Below are 16,033 nucleotides of genomic sequence, written 5' to 3'. Positions count from 1 at the left end.
TAAAATAAGGGAAGAAACTTATATATATATATATTATTATTGTTATTTAACTTCTCAAATAGTTATTGTTAATAATATTTTATTGTTACAACATAATCCAATATTAAAAAAAATAGTAATTGCCTTTTTAATTCCTTATTTTTATCCATTTTTTACCTTTTTGTAGATCTGCAATAATATATTGTAATTTATAACACTATTATTTTTATATCATATAAGAGTAACAAAATGATTAAGAGAACAACAAAATAGAAATTTAAAAAGTACAATAATTAGAGGCAGGTTATTTAGGAATTAACCTAATTTACTCGCTGGTTCTAATTATGGTGACATCGAAAAGATAAAATATATCACACTAATAGTTAGTAGTTACACATTTTATTGAACTTAGGTATTGCATTGAAATGTTGGCATATAATTTTTACATTATTATTTATTTTCAACTATATGAATATAATACTATTTATACATATAGGGTTTTAATATAATGTATTAATTGAAAATTTTAACATTACATTTTTTACATTTTTTTCTCATCAAAAACAAAAATAATATACTTTCACAAATATTATATTATTACATTGCAATGTGGTTCCACTTCAATAATCTTGAATATTGTCTACAGCACTTTCTATATTGATCCGGCAGTTGGAGTAATGCATAATGCAGTACACTCCAAATCATCTTTGGGTTCAGCAGTCGAAAAATAGCAAATATTTGAACGAATATCAGTACCTATATAATAACAAAAATGAATAAAATATTTCAAATATTTGTAATACGCTAAACTGTAATATAATATGTCTAATACAGCTGTGGTTTAAAATAACCAATTTTATAAAGTTTCGACCGGATAAAAACTATTTGAGTGAATTCCAATTACATATAATGAGCGAACAGCTAGATTGAATTAATTGAAAGTAAATAAAAACTAAAAGTTGACATAAAAACAAGTTTAAAAACAAATATAAGCTACATTCGTTACTTTTTAAAATTATTTAAAGTAAATTTAAAATATTTAAGTATTTAGATATTATTTATTTTCCAATCACGAACATAAACTTTTTATGATAAAATTCTTACTGTTGATGATGCATTAATATTAAATATAGGTATTTATTATGGCAATAATATGTTTATAATGCAAGTCCTAATTTTTAATAATTCAAGATTTGAATTAAAAAACAAATTCTGCTTTGTTATTTTTATAAAAAAATAAGATTTGCAATATATTATGTTAAATTGAAAAATAATTGTTGAAAATTAAAATGGTACAAACCATTTATTGCATGAACTATATAAACGTGCAATTTAAAACTGAATTTAATGTAGGTACTGAAATTCGTCGTCATTTAAAATAATTTTCATTCACCATTAAAACGTGTTTGTTGATCCAGAACAATCTTATTTCTTAATGCTATATCAAATTGTAATAATCCAAACCAGTTATATATTTAGTACTGTAGGCTACATTATATCTATATTAATAACAATTATTGTTTTAACTTTTAATCGTGACTTTAAGAAGGAAACATGTTTAAAAAAATAACATTTATACGCAAATATGATGGCGTTTGAATTTTTTTTAGACTTGAAAATTAATTTGTACGATAAAGTTAAAAATTAAAATATATCATATAGTAGATATTATTATTAAAAAAAAAAAAATAATAATAATAAACGCCCAACCATTAATTGACATTATTGGTTATTTGCGCACATGGCACTAATACATTATTACATAAATGCCTAATTATTTTCCATTCAAATTGTTTGCTAAACATAATGTTTGACAGCCTGGTGATTAAATTAATCGATCCATTGACATTCATAATCATATAGTTGCCCATTATAAGCTGTGACATTAAACGCAACTTTTATAAAGGTTATATAATATATATATTCACAAAATAGAGTATTAGTAATGGCTCGGTTTGCTCGACCCTCTACGGTAATGAATATAATATTCTATTGCATTTTATAAGAGAAAATTATGATGTTCTGTCAACTTTTGAAAGTTCACTGTATTTTCGTTTTATGTATAGGGACACAAGCCTATATACTATAATATACAGACGTACTAAATTATTTTGTCAATCATTCCTTTTAACATTTTGATTGATTACTTACTTTAAATATTTTTATAATAAAACTACACTAAATTTTATTATATTATATATTATAAACTATAATTGTATATAGTCATAGTATGGTTACATAAAAAAAATGCTTTAAAAAATCGATAAAAAAAATTTTAAATGTAATTTTACCTAACCTTTACAACTTGTAAGAACCTTACTTTATAAATACCAAAAAACAATATGAATATCAGAGTATGCATCATTTACTTCGAATAACAAATGTTGTAAACCTTTTTTACTGTTTATTATTACAATGTTAATTTTACTCAAAATATATGGAGTTCTACTAATATACAAATAGTCCAGAAGTACACTATTTTCTTCCCTTTTAAAGTATCTCATAGTTAACGAAGTGATTTTATTGAGTCTTGTTATCATTTTATGTTAAAACAAACATTTATAATACACAAAGCTAGCTACTGTTTGTTATGCAATACTCAGATCTAAATAAATTACATCCAATGTCGACATTCATTAGCTTTGGTATAAGTGGTATAACGTATTACTTACACAAGCAAAATATTTACTATTCGGTTGCTAACATCTGCAACGAGGCCATAATTTTACTTTTTATTGTACGAATAAATATATAACAAAATGTGCAGGTACATAACCGTATTTTTAATCGATATGATTAATGCATTTAAAATTAATTGTGTTCTGAATGTTCTAATTATAGAACATTAATGTTAATGAATTTTGTACAATTTGTAATCATAACTTAAAATACAAATATATGCGTTGAATTAAAATGTAAAAGCAATCAAACAAAATCTTTTATAAAATGTGTAATATATTATAATATACAATTTTGACCATAATTCATAGATTTTATAATAAATTATCAACAATTTTTTAACGATATATTTTTTAATATTATATATATATATATAGCTAGGTGTTTACACGACTACGAGCATATTGAAATGAATCAATAAAATTCCCGAGAGGATGTTACATCGTTAAAGTAAATATTTCTAAAGGGTTTGACAAAAGCAATTTTAATATAATGTGAGGAGATATAAAAATAAAATAATTTCAAAATGTTATAAATGTCATTTGTAAAGAACCATATAAGTAGGTCTCGATGTCAGTGCCATATGCGATTGTTGCAACAATCGCGAAATTCTTTCAAAGTCGTGGCTTCATACTTCCAACAGTATAAAAGGCGTAATGGTTGTTTGTGAAAATGAAAAGTTGTTTTTAGTGTTTATACCAAATTTGAGAATTTACACTAAACGATTGTGAATATCTTTACAAGTACCTAATATATTATATAATAGCATTATTGTGCGTACTTGAACGACTTTTATGAAAATATAAATCTAATATTTTGTAAATTAAAATTTGAAATTGAGTACGAAGTCTGAAGACTATATATATACTTATACAATAACTGTAATGATATTTAAAAAAATATTTTTTAGTTTATTTTAGTGAACAAATAATGTTTTTACAACAATTGATGTCGGCATAGTCGTAGAGTATATTATATAACATAATAAACTTGTAATATAAATGCTCGAACATGTGTTTAAATATAATTTCATTACCGTTACGCCTTCTTTAACTTCGGGGGTTAACAGTTAAATAATGAACAACCATATAACTAAAATACTATAGTGAAATATTGTTCTCATTGTATACTCTTATGATATTTGCATATAATTTAGTGTACATTTTTTTTAAAGTTATTTTTACAATTACTATTTTTTTTCTAGACGGAATCGTTTAAGTTTCCTGTCGTAATTTGAAGTATCGTTAATCGCATGACCATAAGTAATGCATATCAGAATTCGAATAGCATAGTTAAAAGGTGCCTGAAAAAATAACGCATTTATCAAGGCCAAAAGAAAGGTATGAAACTTTATTTGTACTATATAAATATAGAACAGTTGGTAGTTAATAGCCTCACCAATTTTGGGATCATTCGTTAAACTATAATAAGGAGTTTGAAATCAGAATAATAATATAATAACAAAATTGAAATTAAAATTAAAATTATGGTAATTATTATTCATTATTTTTATTTTTTATTTACACATTTATGTAATTTATAATTTTCATCCCTATTCCACAGAATGCTTGAAAATACAAATTATTTAAATTTATTATTATTATTATGAATTAAATTATTTTATTTATTTTTTGTTCTGTTTTAGGAGAAGAAAACATCGTTTCTGATTTTAAGCAGTTCGGTGTTTGACATAATTTTTGTAGAGCACAACATTTTTTAATCTAATCATACTGAACGTTTAATTTATAGTTATAATAACAATTGAGCAGTACTTTATTATTCGATTTTAACAAAATTTGTCATAGATAAACGAGTGAATTTTTCATTAAAACGGTCTATCAATCTATCGTTGGTGTCTTTTTAGTGCATCAAAAATAAAAAATAAAGATTACAATATTAGAAGGACGGGACTTAAATAATATTTATTAAAATTGTTACATTAATCCTATATCACAAGTTAAAACAATAAAAAACTATTGAATTTACTAAATACCCACAGGTATCAGTCCAATCGTTATTTAAATAAATGTAACAAAAACGACAACTAAAATGTGTAGGTAATTATTCGACAGACATTACAATTTACAACAACGCAATACAAAACGCCTTTCGGGATAAAATTCCTTTTAAAAATTAAATTCGTTTAAGGTTAGAATAAGTTAAAGAGTGTAAACAATATTAAGGCCATTTTGAAATATTGTTGAATAATGTATTAATAAATAAAGAAAATATGACAGACAATAATATTGGACATTTTAGTTTTTGTCATTCTGATAAGAATCCACCGCAACTGTCATCCAGTAAACTGTCGCGCCGATGATGAAAAACGCGAGTACTTGAATAGTGAGGAAAATGGCGTTGTTAGTGTTTTTACCAGGGAATAATTCATTAATAATTCAAAAAAAATTATCTTACAATATTTTCACATATTAACGATTGTCTATGTTACGCATTCAACACTTAGCGCTTAAGAATAAAAATAATTATTTTATTTAACAACATTTCAAGAAAAAAAAATTGTTATTTTTGTATGTAGATACCTAGCTAAAGCTAATATAATATTTTTAACTAATATGATTGTAATAGAAACGGATAATAAATGTTTTTTTTTATATTTATTCACATGCTTGATTTGGAATGAAAAATTGGTTTTGCATGGATCAATTTTTAGTTTTCATTCAAGTTGTAAAATATAATTTTAAAGTATAATACATTATATATTATTTTTCATATTAAACTAATAAATATAAAACTTGTGAATATTGATTGTTACATTTATCTAAACATATTTTTATATTTATTTACCATGATAGCCAAATAACCAGTACCTATACGCCTATATAATATTTAAAACAATAATGATTACGTATTTACGTGAAGTAAAATATGACCACGACAGCTTGTCATATTACTGATTATAAACAGTTTTTAAAAATATTAGACTATCATTATCCTTGATATTGTTTGAAATTTTGTGGAAATTCACGGCTCACACACTAATGTTATAATATTTACTTTACATACAATTACAGGCTATGAGATTATATATTTATGTAGATAATTGCCTTTATACAACTCCTTAGAAATGATAGTGCTGCAACCTCTTAAACAATTTTAAGTTTTTAAATTTTTTATTGGCCTGTTCTGTTTGAATTTCAAGAATTTTGTGCTTTTTATATATACATTATATAGTATCTAATTATTGATTTTTAAACTCTTTTTCCAAATAATTGTTATTTTTTTTTGATTTTGATACATAATAACATAATATTGTAAATTTGTAACACATTACAAATATACAAACAGTACTAATTCACCCAGATTTTCTCAATCTCATATTTCTGCTTTTTGACTTCCTTGGTTTTTGAAATTTGAAATATTGATGTTTAGGGTAATATAAAAAATTGAGCGTATAATATTAAGCAGTTTCAATACGGAAGACTTTCTGCAAAGTTTAAATTCTTGATACTAATTTAAACATTCACATAAAAGTATAAGGTACTAAAGGTAAATAAAGATAGAAACGTGAAATTTAGCACAAAGATTTTTTAACGTATAGTGTAAGTAAGGGAAAAAATTTCAAATTTTTAAAAATTAGTGTCACTTTAAAGAGTAGAGTTCTAAACGCGTGGAATAATAATAATAATAAAAATAATAATTATGATTTATTATAGCAACTAAAAATACTAATAAATAAAAAGTGTAGTTACTCGTAATGAAGTGAGAGAAATTTCAACCGTTGCTTAGGATAGTTTTATAAAATACTAGTGCCCGGTTGCACCAAACTTGTCGTAAATTAAACCGGAAAAAAAAATTTAACGACATTTAACCATACATACAATTATATACACGGCGATAAATCAGTCTCTAATTTGACTGGTAATAAAGTACATTTTTAACAACAGATACAATTTAAAACATGGTTTATACAACAGATTTTATTTTAACTTCAGTTAAACGAGTTTATCTCTATGTAAATATTTGATGCAACCAAGGTATAAGCTCTATTACCTGGGTTAAAATTAATTTATCTTATCATAGTTTTCGGTTATGCTTCAGTTGAAAACACGGTTATCTATATGTAGATAACCATGGTTGAAACTTGAAAGCTAACAAAAAGGTATGATATCCCTATCAAAAATCCAATCATTAAAAAAAATCCAAGTTATAAAGAACACTTAACAAAAATAGCCGGTCCATCATTGAAGTTATATCTTCATTGTGGCCAAGTCTACTCAGTACTCTTCATTTGGTCCTTCACTTCACCCCTACTTTCACGGCCAACAATGATCTTTTATTTTTATTGTTTAATATATACTAGGCCAATTTTATAGTGACCTATCGATTGAGCGTTAGCAAGAAAAAAACTCAAAAGAAAAGAAAAAATTCAAGGTTCCTCCCAAAAAAGTCAGTTTTTCAAAGTAAGGATATCTTATATATTATTGTATACCAAGTTCTTTTAATGGATCATTAAAAAATGGATGATCATATATATTTGGCTAGCAGCGACAGATGTTGACAACGCTCAACAGGCCAATTCAGAAACTGGCCAAGTGTTAAGTAATACAAATTTAAAAGCATTGTTGCTCATTTAAATATGAAAGAAATAAGGTTATGGAGTAAAAACATTTTAAACTAGGCAATTTTGTAGATATTTTTGAATATTTTAAGAGGCTGGCTTTTTTTTTTGTTAAATGGTCTTTATAATATGGACTTTTTTTAACGGTTAGATTTTTGATAGAAATTTTATTCACATTATAATATTATGCATATTTTATTTTTTTTATATTAAACATAATTGATATAATGAATATAATAAAATACATCAATGTATACATAATAATAAGAAGAATATCAATAAATGTTCAAAAAAAAAAAAAAAAAATACAAAACAATAATTATTAGTTAACATTTATGTAAGTGTTTATTTTTTATTTTTTTGGCATTGTTGAAATAATGTCAAAAGTGTTACTGCAGTATTGCTGACTTATCCTTTTAACTTATCTATCAAATCCGTAGAAATAACATTTAGGTACTCATGTATTATGTTTGTTGTCATACTCTTAACGTGAGGCGAATATGTATAACTGATGTAATTGAGACCGGAACCAGGATCTGACTTACGTGAAAATGTTTTTCTTTTACAGCTGTAAATATTGATATTAATTTAATAGCAAAATTGAATTTTGAACGTGCAATGCTATGAGTTCTAAGAACGTGGTAGATAAAACAAATATATATTTTATTAAAATACATTTTTTATCCAAAACAATTATTAATTTATAGTATGGCATACTATTTATTAGTGAAGCCTAATATTTTTTTCGATTCCAAACACATTTTTCAATTATTATTATTCATTGGCTTATTTTGCAACTTAATTAAATGTAGACTTCTACACAATTGTTGTCGCAAACTCATGCCATTATTATTTCCAATATTTTTTCTCGTCCCATTTAACAACATAATTTCTTTGCTTTCTTATTAATTTCTACTAAGTCAAAGAACTTAAAACGCTTTATTTGTTAAAAATTATGGAATCGTTAATTTATTTTGTGTATTTTACTTATATTTTATTAACAAAAAAAAAAAGAGATAATTTAATCCCTGTATTTTAGTTAATACATAATACTATAACAGTACTTATAGTAGAGATAGAGTATAGAGTATGTAAATTTAAAAGATTTTTTATTATTAAATATGCTTTTGTACTAATAGAGATGATACAAAAATGCTCCGCTCAATTTTTTCGTGTATTTCCAAGATTTGCCTGTAACTTTTATGGATTTTATGACATCCTTTAAATTTATATGCTCATATTTTATACGGCTTCCAAAAATTGAGAGAAACTATAAAAAATTTAAACCAAGACATAAAAATATACAAAAATAATTTTCCTTGAGTTTATATGATTTCTTTAGCCTTTTAAGAGAATCCATAGAACATCATACAACAAAATTTTCACGATATTTTTATGGCTTTGATGTTGATATCCCGGTGATGGATTTGGAATGATCTAGTACAACTTCAATGTTTTTGCCCATCTAATAATTTGTTTTAAATTATATATTTTTGGTAATTTAGATCACGAATTATTAGCATTATAAAATATGTTTATATATAAAATATTTTTTCCTTAACGAAACCGGCTATTTAATACTTTCAAAGACCAATATTATTGATTCAATATAAAATATTATATTATTATAATATTATTATTTTAATAAAATGAATATTTATTCAATATTATATTGTTTCTAACCACGAACGTGTCAACAAGCGTTTCATTGAATATTATCTCGCCGCAGAGTTTTCACCATTACACTGCTATAATGAAATTCTATAAAAGAAATTCTTATATGCTTGTACTTTTCATCTGTCTATTTATTCTTTTAACAATATTTTTGTAAAGATTTTTTTTATGAATAATTCAATAGCCATAAACTATTATATGCCTTATAACTTAAATAATCTTAAACAACTTTAACAGAGTCATGTAAAAATTAAATTCAGCACTTAATAAATAATGCGGGAATATAATTATAACTATACAGAATATATTATAGTAATATTATAGAAACGTAGACATTTAACATTCTCAAACAGTTTTTGCGTTTTCATCTCTAAACGATAAAAACGACCTTTGTACATTATTAAATTTTAAGCTGAACTACGTTTAAAATCGTTATAATTTAAAATTTCTAAATTATCATAATAACAAGCGTTTCGTACAATCATCACGATTTGTGCCTTATTATATATTATACTTCACCGTCACCGGTCAGATCTGGTCCGGCCTATTCCATCACTTTCTGTTTTCGTCTTCGTCATTCACTAAGGCTTGTATAGTTATTTATCCTATTAGACTTAACAGGTCTATTACTCTATCAAGTTCGAATACGAGGATTATCTTCAGTCATCGGTGGCCGGGTGGCCAACCGTTGTTGTGTCGGAGTTCTTAATTTAGGTGTATATTATAAGTTTAATTTACTATACTCAGTGGCGGCTTTGGGGGTATTTTTTTGGTGAGGCGACTTATGTATCACCCCCCCCCTCTCTTCATAACAAAAATTAAACTTCATAACAATGTAATTTAAAAATATAAAAATAATTATAACTATAATAATATACTTGTTTCGTATAGTAAATAATATAATAAAGTGAACATTTTAAAACTTGGTAGTCCTGAAAAGGACTTTTTTAAGTATACATTATACCTACCTACTACCTAGTCTTGAAAAAGACTTTTTAAGTAAACCTAGTCTTGAAAAAGACTTTTTAAGTAAACCTAGTCTTGAAAAAGACTTTTTAAGTAAACCAAGTCTAAAAAAGACTTTTTAAGTATGCAAAGTTCTGAAACTATGAATTAAATAAAACTATATCAAACTATTATGTTTTGTATGTTAAATTTATACTCCTATCTTTTTGATTAGCATATATGTTTATAATATTATCATAAAATGATTCTGTCTCTAATAATATAACAACTTCGTCTGTCACTGGATTCATATTCATAGTGTTAAATGTTAAATGAAAAGCACAAGTTGACAACACAAGTAAAATTTAAACGAATTTAAACAAAAAAGCACGACACGAGCGACGACTGCTGACGACACGATCGAGATATAAACTAATAAACTAATAATGAAATTGGTTTCATTAGGCGCTGTGACAATAATAACGGTTTATCGGTTTATGATTATGCAATAATATCTATATTATGTTATTGTTGAACGTGCCGCAGACATGATTGCGGGCTAACTATCTATTTTTAGTATCAGAGGCGATGAAAAAATCGCCTCACTAAGATCATTGCGCATGCGCTATTCAGCTTATTTAACAGTCGCGCGCATTCGCGTACATTCGCATGTGTGTGTAATTAATGTACACAAGTTACAATTCTGAGGCGACGTTGAACGTCGCCTCTCTGACGTCATCGGAATATTTCCGCCGGCTGAAATATGAGCGTTGGCTTACGTAATTATTATTTCGTACATTTCTTATCGGTTTATTGCTATGGTAATAAACACGAAATAATATTATACTATAATAAAATAAATGATAATTCATATTATTAAAATTCGTAAAGAAGAATTTTTTTCAAATAAAATCATAAAAATGTTAAAAATTATTAGCGAAATGTTATTGTCAAGAAATATACTTTTAGCGTATAATTTGCTAAAAAATTTTAGGTGAGGCGGCGCCTCACTTGCCTCACCCCCAAAGCCGCCACTGACTATACTATAGTTAGGTCGGTCCAATTTGCTTTGATTCTGTTATGTGATGGCGACGGCGACGGTAAGTAATTTTTCGAGTTATCAGTTATTATAGGCACTTAAGTAATGGACCAAGGCTTTCAGGCACTTCTTCAGATTTACACGTAAAACTTAAGTCACCTATACTTCACCACACCTCGATGAACGCCAATCTGAACGTACTGATATCGGAAATTGTCAGCGGCGGTGGTGCGAGAATCTCGCATAATATATAATGTGACCGATGTCGTGAGTATGACAGGTCCTTGGGGGACCGCAAAAGTCCACGTTTGACGCATCAAAGGCTTTTACGGGTATACTCCGTCGTAGTATAAAGTTCCTGACTGGTACTTATGATCGATTAAGTTGGCTCTGGAGCCCAGTAAAACCTAGTTGTTGCAGCTACTGATAAAAGACCGTCGAAAACTTGAAAATCTTCCGCGTTACGTTGGCACGTAATTATAATATTAAATGGTCAGCTGAGAGATTTGAGGTAAGCTGCTACATTCTATTGTTTAACGAAAGTCGTATAAGTTTCTATCAAACTAAAACGTGAAAATAAATAAAATGTAACAGGTATAAAATTAAACGTATTCCTTTTTTAAAAATCTAAAAGAAATCGTGTTAGAAGTTATTACTTATTAGATAATATATATATACGTATAATAATTTTATAATATATTATAGTGTTTTCCATGGGTTTCCGCGTTGGTTATAGGTAAATTATAATATAATATAATGGTCAATTTTGGCTATAATAGTATGTACGAGTATGTAGTAAGAAATCTGCGATTATCTCTGATACAAAAGTCGAAATATAATCTTTATTGTACAAAGGTACGCAAACAGAAGAAAAATAAAAAAAAGTCGAATACCTCCTGCCTAAAGTTGAATTGATGTAAACTTGACATGTTTTGACATTTTGTTATAATTATGTATTTTGTAATACAATTTTTCTTCATAATATGCTAATATTGCTAATAGTCCGGTCAGTTAGTCGTAGATCATATGCGCGAATCGAAGATATAATATAATATTATTTTATGTTTTTTCATCACCGTGTGTATATGTTTTCATCTGATTTGACCTTTGTATACGAACAAATTCACATCGACGCGAATGGTTAGATGGATTATATATTATGCGGGCTTCAGTCGAGATAGATCTATGAATCCTTGTTCGGGCACAACCGCCGAGAGCAACCTGCAAACATAAATTATATTATCATAATATTATACTAGGTATATAATGGCGATGGCCGAATGCAATGTTATAATATGGTACTATATAGCTACAGATCATCATCGTCTTAAATGTATAATGGTTGAAAAATCTTTTTTATTGAAAAAGATACAGGAATAAGTATAGAATGAGATTGAAAAAAGTAAAAGACCACCTAAAAGTATAAATAATGAGTACATTATAACATTATACAAATCAAAATATGAATCTTCGTTAAATTATTATTATATGATATTATATTTACTTAGACATGTTTTAATAATAATGATCTGAAGACAAATAAACGGACCTTTGTCATATCTGTATCGTCATCGTGCACTAGCCGCTAGCCATCAACCGTCGGAGCCCATGGCCGCCGCCCGTTGGGACTCGATTGCCGTCATAGTTGTCAATTTGACATTACGCAGCACTCATCTGCTCAGGACCAACCACGAGAACGTTGTAATGATGGTTCACAATACAACATACCGGCATCTACACTCATTATGCTAACGCGTATACGATGGCCCTCGTTTAAGTGTCTTGTCTGATGTTTTTTTTTTCTAAATATTTAGCCACGTCCAATAACGAATTTTTAATTCTGAAATATAAGATTTACTGTATGAGCTATCTCTATTTGAACCACAAATTATTAATATACAAATGGAGTTACAGAAGTAAAATTATAGCAAAGAATAATGTTGATATAAATGTTATGAATCAATTTATTTTTTAATAAATATGAAAAATGAAAATGAACCGTTTATAAGATTCATAATTATAGAAAATCATTTATTTTAGAATCCAAAAATGATTAAGTATAAATTAATGAAACCTTTAAGAATAGTTTTCCGCGCTCTTCTTGTTTTCTTTATGTTGTTGATTTTCTTCTTTAATTGAAAAAGAAGCCATAAAATGTTTTTCCACAATTATATGGCTTCTAAAATTTATTGAAAGATTTACATGCTTTTTTTTTTCTAAAATATATACAATAATAAAAGATTTTTCTATGAAAAAATAAATAAAATTTAAGTAATAAATACTAACTAGCTTAAAATTAGAAACAGTTGGAACAAGTTCATTTTATCGTTAAAAATATTTATTTTAACGAAATATTTTCAACACCATTTGACGCAATCAGTGAATGTTATTATTTTTTTTTTTAGTTCGTATTTTATTATAACATTATAACATAACCAAATATCAAGAACTTATGTAGAATTTTTATACATATAATATATTTTAGTAGCTCTACATTGTCAATCTACATCGGATTACGACCGACACATTATCGATGAAATGTACGACAAAGTTTGTAGTACAACACGATTGCTATACATGCTTGTGCTGTCGCGTTCTCGGAACCAGAACTCGTATTTTATTTATAATCTTGATAAAAAATTATATGTTCACACCTTTTTCACGATGCCCGATTCTATGCGCCATCATTGAAAATGTATAAAAATTTCAATAAGCTAATAAGTAATAACCATATAATATTATGTAATTAAATGTATTAATTATTTATTATTAAATCATCAATATTACAATAATATGTACTAAGTGTAAAATTCCAAATTTAATGGAATATATAAAATAAACTAAATCCTTGAATTATTTAAATCTTTACTGTTAATACATCTCAAAAATGCGCACTTTTATCACGAATTCATTATTATCTGAATAAATCTCAATAAGGAATTTAACGTACCATTAAGTTTATTTTTTTATGTATTTGTCAGCAGAATTACCTCATACTACCTACTAATGTATAACTTAAAAATTGAACTAAAGCTTTTTAATTTTAAACAGTTATTGTTGTTATTGTATATCGTTTAGGGCTTTCATAGTGTAAAACGATTTTATAATCATAATAATTACATATTAAATTTAGTGATGTCAACTCGAATTTTGAAATAAAATTATTCCTACGTACTTGCATAAACTTACATTAATAATTTTATCATAAATATAATATATTTACTCCATTACAGTTTATAGATCGTATAATTAGAGGCTGTACTACTTGAAATATTATTAATATTATTTTTGTCAAAATTGTTATGTTTTTAATACGAGTATTATTAAATATTAATACTATTTCTGTTAAAATTAGATAATAAACTGTTATTATGAGTTATGTATATGTTTGATATCACTTATACAGTTATACCTACCTAGCCACCTAGGTATTTTATAACTTATGCCTAATCAATATGAAATATGTTAAATATTAAAATAGATACTATATATGCCTTTATATTTCTACATTTAGCTTTAAATTAAAAAGATTATATTTCTATCAACTATACTAATAGTAATATTAATAGTTTGAACTAAAGAATATTAATACCTTATTTTACCAACTTAGTGCATTTTGTGGACTATTAACTTATTTATTAATTTATTATGTATACATTTGAAAGAGCATTTAATTTATTTTAATTTATTTGTTTTGTGAATGATTCATTATGATTTACGAGTAATCAAATTTTTTATGTATTAAAGTTGTTTTAATAATGACAGTGAAAATATAATTGTATTTAATTCAATACAAACTAAAGAGTGTGGTATATTAAAATAATACTAATGTAGCTTGATTTCGATTTTTTTTTTTAAATTAATTTATTTGTAATAACTAATAAGAATATGTTATTGTTAGATTAATAGCCAATATTTTAATGTAACAGATAGCAATTCTTCTGGTAAAATGGCTATACGCACAATAGTTTCTTCTATTTTAAGTATGGTCCGGTGAGTGATAACTAATAGAAAAATGAACAAATAATAGTTAATTTTACATTAAATAAATTATTATAATAAATTCATATAATTATAGATAAATATATATTTCAAGACTAAGGCAAAGTAATCATTTATTTATACTAAAATTGTAAAAAAAATATATTTTGTATGTACATATAATACATAAATATTTAATTTAAACTCACTAGTAACTAGTGACTAGTTCATCAAACGTAGTAATTCTCATGCTGTACTAATTAAAAAACCCAAAGTTAAAAAAATAAACATGAAATTGCCCTCCTTGTGATCTCTTCATATATAGTGATTAAAACTAAATTAAATGATTGAATTACCTATTTGGATGATTATTTATACAATAACAATATTATTAAAATAAATTAATAATGATTATATGAGAAGTATAGTGTATAATACTGTATATTTATTGATATTAATATTAAAAATATCAAACTTGACATTTGTTAAGTTATTTAAGTTAAATTTATGTTTAGTAAAATTTGAAAAATTATTTAGAAATTTAATGTAATATTCTGTTATGACGTCACATAATTCCTTTATTTATTCAGCTACAACTTTGAGTAGCAATTTTAAAAATGTTATTTGTTGATTAAACGTAATTCTTTTCGAACTTTTTAAGAAGATTATTAAATTTGTTATTTATATTTTAAAGTGTAAACATAGACTAGTGACGATAGGAAATTGACATACAACCATTCTGGTAATTTACAATAAAATAATGAACATTGAACAACCACATGTACACACTTGGAAATTGTAACAAAGTTACAATAAGGCTCGTGTATCTTTTGATTTGTTTAATTTATCTATGCCGTGACTATTAATCAAACGATTAGGTAGGTACAACCAAAATATTATCGCGTTAAATTCCGATTAAACAGTAATACGATTATTAGATAAAAAATAAAGGTATTATTTTGTCGTATTTTTATATTAAAAAATAATAAATTATAAGTTAATACAGAAAGGATATACGTAGATGTTAAAATATTACGGTAGCTATTGTATATATTTTAATCCGCAACGGCCTACAGTGTCATTGTTACGATAGTTTGTAGGTAGGTCAACGAATAATTTGGTAGTGACGATAACCGGATTGACTCCTGTACACGGCA

The sequence above is a fragment of the Rhopalosiphum padi genome, chromosome 1 (genome assembly GCF_020882245.1).
Source record: "Rhopalosiphum padi isolate XX-2018 chromosome 1, ASM2088224v1, whole genome shotgun sequence".
Lineage (NCBI taxonomy): Eukaryota > Metazoa > Arthropoda > Insecta > Hemiptera > Aphididae > Rhopalosiphum > Rhopalosiphum padi.
Note: the sequence above shows the minus strand (reverse complement) of the source record.